Below are 8,151 nucleotides of genomic sequence, written 5' to 3' on the forward strand. Positions count from 1 at the left end.
GTTGTAAAATCAACAAACTTGCAATTGAGGCAGAAAACAACTTTTATCTGATCTGGCTCAGTTCATATGGAAAAGCTCCTAGGAGTGCATCATGGGAAACTAAGTGCTAAATATGGAAAAAGCAGGAGAGTCAAGAGAATGAGAGAGAGAGAGAGAGAGAGAGAGAGACAGAGACAGAGACAGAGACAGAGACAGAGAGAGGCAGAGAGAGAGACAGAGAGAGTTTCTGTTGGTAATTTGAATGAGCAGTGTTCCTCATAGACCTGGGCTTTGAAAACATCTATAGTTGGTGGTAATGTCTGGGAAGGTTTAGGTGGAGTAGCCTTTAGGGAAGAAGAATGTCACTTGGGGTGGGCCTTAAGATAAGAAGTCTCATGCTACTTCTAGTTCACTTGTCTGTTGCCATGACCATTGTGCAGCCTGGCTGAGAACTGGCCGAGAATGTGTGAAGGGTGTCGGGATTGATGACACAATGACCAGTTGGTGGTACAAAGAAAGCTTCAAGAAGGCCCCCTTTATTCTTACCCTGGCTGGTTATATGCCCCTGACACCACCACAGTCAGCGGAGGGTGTCAGGAAGAAACAGTTAGTTATTGGAAAGGTCAAGGTCATGGTGTTCTCGTGGGTGAGCCCTTCTGAAAACATCAGGAACATATTGTTCTGGTAAACATGTTTTTATGGACACCGGATTGTTTTTTGGTAAACATGTTTTCTACCAGTTACAGCTGCCTGCTCCCAGTCTGATGGGGAAGTGGGCCTCTGGCCAAGGTCTCTTGTTCCCACAATTTCCCCTTTTTTATTTTCTAATGAGGCATTCCTGTCTTAAGTCAAGTAGGGTCACCCTCCCTTATCTGTCTTTGAGGGACCTGGTGACCCCTGTCTTAGGCGGAGGTCTCTTCCCCACTGGTTGTCTGCCATCAGAGAACCTCATCCTTGAATCATCTGTAACCAGACTTCATGGCTACTGGCATTGCAATACTTGGTGATGGATCTGTTGCCTATGGAACAAAGCACGTTTGAACTTGGCATAAAGCCAGAATGCCTACTGCCACTGCCACCACTCCCAGGATCCCCATTGACATAGTGCCTCTCCATTGCCGTGCCCTTCACCTGATCTGGGCCATTATATTCTACCAGCCTTCTTCTGTTACAAGGGTAACCCTCTTATGATTCACAGTTACAATTTGATGGCCAAAATAGTGATAAAGTTTACAAAGATATCATTCCAAGATCCACTCAGGAAAGCATTTAGAAAGTACACTTGCACAGATACAGTAGGTATACTCATTGAAGTTACACATATAGCATGATAAAATGTGAACAAGAGGCTTGTTGCATTTCCACAGAACACCAATTTAATCCTGGAGTGATGCAGTTTGTTGATTTAAAGTCAGCAGCCTCAGCTGAATTTGTGAATTGAGCACATTCTGGGTGGACAGCGCTTCACTAACTTTACCAGTAAGGCTGTTAACAATCTATGCTTTGGCAGAAGATTGGGCAAAGGCAGCCACAGTGGCTGATATGGCGATGGCTAGGACAGCAGTGGTCGTGATGTCAAAGTCTCTTTTTTGCCACAATAGGACAAGTTGCATTTCTCCAGAACAATACACTGGCATAGGTGTGATTCCAGAAACAGGAGCCACCAAGGCTGATATTTCAAGTGGCCATGCTGTGTCCTGTTAAAATACTGAAAAGGGGCTTTTGCCACACATCACGGTCCACACCAGTGTCCAATTGTTGTAAATGGGTCCTTTTTACCCCAAAGGGAAAAACTAGCAAAATGAATTCTGTTGTTTCAAGGTGTGTCAAGGGCAAACTGCTAATCTTCCATTTCAATTCACCCATTTTCAATCTATCCTCCAACAGAGGATGATCTCTCAGGCAAAAGCTTTAAGATTTACTCTATCCACCTTCCAACTGAGGGCCATCTCTCAGGTTCCACTTTCTTTCCCGAACTTTGTGTCGGGTGAAGTCATGGAGATTTTAAATATTTTAATAAAACAGAGATTTCCCTTTGCAGGGAGACCTCAGATTGCTTAGTTTCTGACTTTTTAATCTCTCATTGGCAGCAGCTGTTCCCATTGTATTATTGGTGCTATAAAATGTGATGAACAGAGAGCTAGAATGACTACCTGGCATCAAAATGAGGTGGGGGTGGTTCCTCACCAGGGACCATACTTCCCTTGCCTGACTGTTCAGAAATGGTTGGACCATCTTGATCATGGCGAGCATTCCTAGTGTCAGGAGCAGTATCAGTGTTAACATGCCTGATGCACCATTCAGGGACCCAAATGGGCTTCTCACTTCCTGGAGGGAAAATGCAAACAGCCCGTCGGACTCTAGCTAATAGGGGAGTTGGTGGCTGCCATTTTCCTGTAATCAAGTCCTTCCATCTGACCCATCGCAAAGACTGGGAGGATTTGTTCAAATGTCTCTCCATAGCAGACAAATTATTACTGTCTATGGTCAAAAAAATTTAAAATGTAAAGTATGGTGGATAACTGAATATTGAGGTAGGTAACATACTCCCCCTTTTTTATTTTCTAAAAAATTTGTTTTAGTTTTTGTATCCCGAGGCAGGGTTTCTCTATATTGCTCTGGAGGCTGTCCTGGAACTCTCTCTGTAGACCAGGATGACCTCGAAATCATAGAGATCCATCTACCTCTGCCTCCTGAGTGTTGGGATTAAAGGTGTGTGCCACCAACACCTGGATCTCTGAAGATCATGGCGAACCTCCTCCCAATCTGGGACATTTAAGCCTCCTCCAGTAACAAACTGGGCTGACTCGTTCGATCCATTTTAGAAAGACGTCTAGGGTTTTATCCTTGACTGTAGTTCCCTGTTCTTCAAGTAACTTTTTTACTTGATACCATAATTCAAGCTTCCTGGGACTATTCTTTTCTTGTTTTCCCCAATCCTTCCCTGGCTGGCAAAAGGGATGACCCCATCCACTTACCTTGCTTTCACATCTCAGTGGGACCTCCAATTGCCTTACCTGCTGCACAGCCTGGCCAAGAATGTGCAGAGGGTGTTGGGATTGATGACACAATGACCAGTTGGTGGTGCAAAGAAAGCTTCAAGAAGGCCCCCTTTATTCTTACCCAGGCTGGTGATATGCCCATGACACCAGAGAAAGCAGCGGGAGTCAGGAAGAGGCAGTTAATCATTGGAAAAGGTCAAGGTCAGGGTGTTCCCATGGGCTTATTGCTCTGGGCATCTCTGGGCACCATATTGATTTTACTAAACATGTTTTTAGTAAACATTGTCTTACAACTGCCTGCTCCCAGGCTGATGGGGAAGTGGGCCTCCAACGTCTGTTTCAGCTTACATTTGAATATATGAATCTCATCTTCCTGTCCCTCACAGCTTGCCAGTTATTTTCTCCCATACTTCTCACCATGATGAACTTTCATTTTTCTGGGACTATTAGACAATTAAACTCTTCCTTCTATAAGCTGCATTAGTCATGTTTATCATAGCCAACTAGTACACCCCCAAGAATTCACAGTAATGGATTTATCAGGAGTCTTTTGAAATACCTAACATTTAGAAGGAGGCCAGTTAAGGCATATTATTTCTTAAAATTTTCCATAGTTAGTATGTTGTAAATATTTATTGAATGCTAAGTATGATGTCAATTGTCCCTAAATGAAACAACAAACAAACCAAAAAAGCCCTGAAAGTAATTGCCTCTAATTTTCTGTGTTTACACATGCCATATTTAAAAATTAGTAAATTATTGCTTACTCTACCACATATTTTAATATGTGAAACATAGAAAGTTAAGGTGTGTGATCAAACAAATAAAATTTTATACAGTGTTAATTATACAAACATATTTTCAAGCATATGAATAGAATGATGCTTCATTTACTTCCATTTATAATCAAATTATGGTAAAATTCTTGAGTGTGGAAAAGCACAACCTTAAATTTCCTCCTTCTCCTGTTGTGTATGTACCTATGAGATCATTTGGGTATTTTCCTGTTCAAGTATGTAAAGCATTTTTCACATACTAAAATCTACAAAAATTAAATTGATGTCACAATTTTGATTTATTCACTACAATAATACAGGTGAATAAAATAATCCAAATCCCTCAAGACTTGTTTTATCATGAGCAAACACTCGCAAACATGCACATGTGTTATGGAAGCAATATAAACAATCTTAGCTGTGGGGTTACAAACATTTCTTCAATAGTGGGCACAAGATGGTCAATATGTATTTTTTTGTGGAAAGTACAAGTTTAATAACTAAGTCCAATCCTATATTTAGAAAGGGAGAGCAGTAATAGTATTTATGCAACTGGAATTGTTTTAAAAAGATCATATCCACTTTACCACAAGTCACTTTTACTTAAATCACGACTGCCAAAGAAAATATTGTTAGCTATTCATGATCTGAATTTTGGTGTATGAATTAAATTATGGTACATATTAAAAGTCATGACACATTTATTTTGTAAAAAATAAGGCAGCAGAATTACTCATTAGTAGCTTTTTTAAGATAAGCCATTTGGTCTGCCCTTTCTCTCTTCTTCTTAATTTCAGCGAAAATCATTTTTGTTCCAGGGATGTATGTTTTGGGATTCTCCAAATACTCCAACAGGGTATCCTCTCCCCGAGTGATGGCTTTGTTCTTGTTGGCATGTGTGAGTGAGAATCCAGCAGGCAGACCTGTCTTCCTTCTGAACAGACCATCGAGATTTGGTCCAGTCGTATGCTTGCTTCCCTTTTCCACGGTGTGGTACTGGGTACGCTTCTGAACAAAAACTCTTCTTACCTTTCTCAACATCAACCATTTTTAATTCACACACAGGGGATCAGCACTACAGCCACTGAGACCTGAAGATGGACGTCCTGCTCTCTAGATGGTCAATATGTATTTTTAATTAACCTTTAGCCTAAAGTTTGCTTGCATGTTCTTTAAGCAATCTAGTGAGTGTGAGATAGAAGAATGTCTACATGTGGACCTGCCAATACATTTAATATACACAGATGAAATTGATTCTGTAATGTCAAGCAGGTGATTTTCGGGAGAGTGGATGCCACACTAAAGGGCATATTGTGAAGGCAAGGGCAATGGTCTATGTTTTCTATGCTACAGATGTCAACCTTAGTTCTTTGATTAGATTGTAATTGAGTTTTACCGAAATAAAAACTCTCTCATGACTATTTAAATGAAGACTTTCCAGAATACTTTACATTGCTTTCTAATAATTTAATAATTGAAACATCCCCCAAAATGGATAGTACTTCAGTTCATGTTTGCCAAATGCCTTTTCTCATTTTTGTTTTGGTAAAATATAATGACATTATATTTTTATGAAATTGAAATTATGGGAATATTTCTCTGAATAAAAAGTTACAAGTGCTTCAGAAATCATTTAGTCAGTAAAGTGCTTACTACACACGAGAAACCGTGTAAAAACCAGATATGGCCGTGCACACTTACCATTCCACTGCTAGACAAGCCAGAGACAACAGGATCCATGGGGCTCATTCTCTAGCCAGCTTAGATGAATTGACTTGATTTTGGACCTCCATCAAAAACATGGGAAAAACCTGAGCTATATATGTAGTGCTGATTTCTGACCTCCACCCTGCCACACACAGTAGAGAATAAGTAAAATATATAAATAAAAATTCTGTTGAAACACTGTATTTAGTGTCCATGGTGATAGGGACACCTTTGTGATGGATAGAAGCTGAAGTGAACATCTAGGCAAGTGTCTTTAAAAGTCTGATGGCACAAACACCAACAGCTTTCAGTACTCCATTTTCCTAGAATGGGGTAGAACAGCTGCAAATATAAGGGTCTGTTCTTGTATCACTCATGAAAATTGAGAGCAAAGAATAAAAATATGTGATTATAAAATAGGTAAGTGGTAATTATGTTGCTATTTATAAATCTCATGAAAATGATTCACTTCATTTATTAATAAATTGTTTTCTCAAATTGAGGTTTAGTGTGTGAATTTTTTAAAAGTGCTATAACTCTGCATACAAAGCCCAACAAATAACCTTCAGTAAAATGCACTAACAAAATGAGAAGCATGATACATATTTTAAGACAAATGGAATTCGTCAAGAACAGTGGACTATGCTGACAACCTCTATTCCTTCAAACAGTATCCATCACTTTCTCCAGTACCCACAATGAACCAATTTCCCCCTCAATGTTTTTACTGTGTTTTCATTATTGTGAGGCATTTGTTCAAAGATTCACTTCTTCATAGTTCACACTTTTTTTTTTTTTGGTTTTTACGAGACAGGGTTTCTCTGTATTGTTTTGGAGGCTATCTGTCTAGCCTGCCCTGGTACTCACAGAGATCCGCCTGCCTCTGCCTCCCGAGTGCTGGGATTAAAGGCGTGCGCCACCACCACCGGCTCATAGTTCACACTTTGAAAGCTACACAATGAGTATAAAACCATTGGACAATTCGTTTTTTTTTTTTGAACTTTTTTTTTTTTTGGACAATTGTTTTTTAAAAGCCATGTAGTCAATAAATTTTGCACTCATCCATTAAGATTTCTTTTTCTTCATGTCACTGGATAACTAGAAATTTTATTTAATTTGCTCTTGAGAACACTTTGCCCACCATAAACAACAATTTCACTCTGGTTTAAAGGTTCTGGTGAATAAATATCTTCTGACAGTTCAAGGACTCCCATTGCTACCACATAACCTGGACCCTCCATAACGTGGAGGACAAGTTAACCTTTTATTGTTTTACACTGTTTCTGTCAGGTATTTGGGTTCAGTACACAAGAACTGTGATCAATTCAGTTTAGTTAGTACTGGCTGTTTAACTGATTAACTTTAACCACGGCATGAAATTAGGAATTGTATGTGATCAGCATATGAAGTTCTTAAGTCTGGTTTGACCATTTTGAGAGACCTTTTGGACTGCAATTCACTCAAAAGAAAGGTTGATAGGATATGATGGCTAATTTCCCTATATCTGAACCTTGTGATCCTCTTGTTTCTACTACAAATACATCAACATATTGATTTTAAAAAGTAACACACTTATAGAGTGACTCTTAGCCATAAAGTTAGCCAAGAGTAATGTAGCAATGTCAAAATTACTGCCAATTTTCTTGAGTGTTATTCAACATGTAAATCTAGAAAAGTTCTTTAAACTATCTTGGAGGCAAAAGTTGATCTCAGTATTATTCCATCAGGGCTTTGGTCAGAAATTATTTTTACCACAACCACTAATGATAGCAATCCAGTGTTGTGTGAATAACCAATTTTAAAAAAATGCTAAGGAAGTGTTATTTGAAGAAAAATTTTAAAAGTATAGACTGTACTTTTCTTATGAACTGGAGTTAAAGGAAGAAAATTGGATAGGCACCTGTCACCCTGATTTTCCCAGTTATTTTAGGAACATTTTGCCCATCATAAGCAGCAACAAATAACATTGCAAATTAATGTCAACCTTACATATACATTTGTTGCTTGCTACAAACTTTAAAACACAATGCTATTAATAGCAAGTCATGACTTTTAAAATAAATGTGGGCATATTATTCAACTCATAAAATGTAAGCAACCTAATAAATTATTAACATAACACCCTAAGGCAGCTTCATCATCATTACATTCACTTGCTACACTATCAATTAGTTACAAATGGAAATCAGAAATACTTTAAGTAAATTAGGCACAGATTACTTTGAATGCTTACTGATTTTCTGCTCTGGCATACAGAGATTTAATGAACTATTCAATAAAGAAGTATCTCAGCCTCGTCTTTTATTGCTCCCATAATGAGCAGGATTTATACAAAGCATATGGTGTCAGAACTATATTTCCAACACTCTGAAAAGTAATGCAATCTGTATGTAATGGGTCATTTACATAAATTCATAACAGGAAAAGGATACTAAGCAATTCTAGTCTACTGTGGACCCCCACATTGAAAGTAAGTAAGGGGTTGTCTACTTTCTAAAGGATTTATTCTAAGAAATTGTTTGTAAAACCATACTCGATTCTTTTTATCCAAAATGAAGCTGTGTGCTATTTTCTCTAGATCCTGCTTGGTTGTCCACAAACTTTTTAAAAACTTCTGGCCTCTTCCTGATAACAAACCATTTTTTCCATTTTAAATGGGATTTTTTTTTCTATTCCTCATGAAAAAA

General features: G+C 38.4%; 1 pseudogene; it reads right to left on the minus strand.

The window, feature by feature from the left end:
* Nucleotides 1-4,486: 4,486 nt before the first annotated feature.
* On the minus strand, nt 4,487-4,805 carry LOC106022421 (annotated as a pseudogene).
* Between the last annotated feature and the right edge of the window lie 3,346 nt (nt 4,806-8,151).

The sequence above is a fragment of the Mesocricetus auratus genome, unplaced genomic scaffold (genome assembly GCF_017639785.1).
Source record: "Mesocricetus auratus isolate SY011 unplaced genomic scaffold, BCM_Maur_2.0 Super-Scaffold_6730, whole genome shotgun sequence".
Taxonomy (NCBI): domain Eukaryota; kingdom Metazoa; phylum Chordata; class Mammalia; order Rodentia; family Cricetidae; genus Mesocricetus; species Mesocricetus auratus.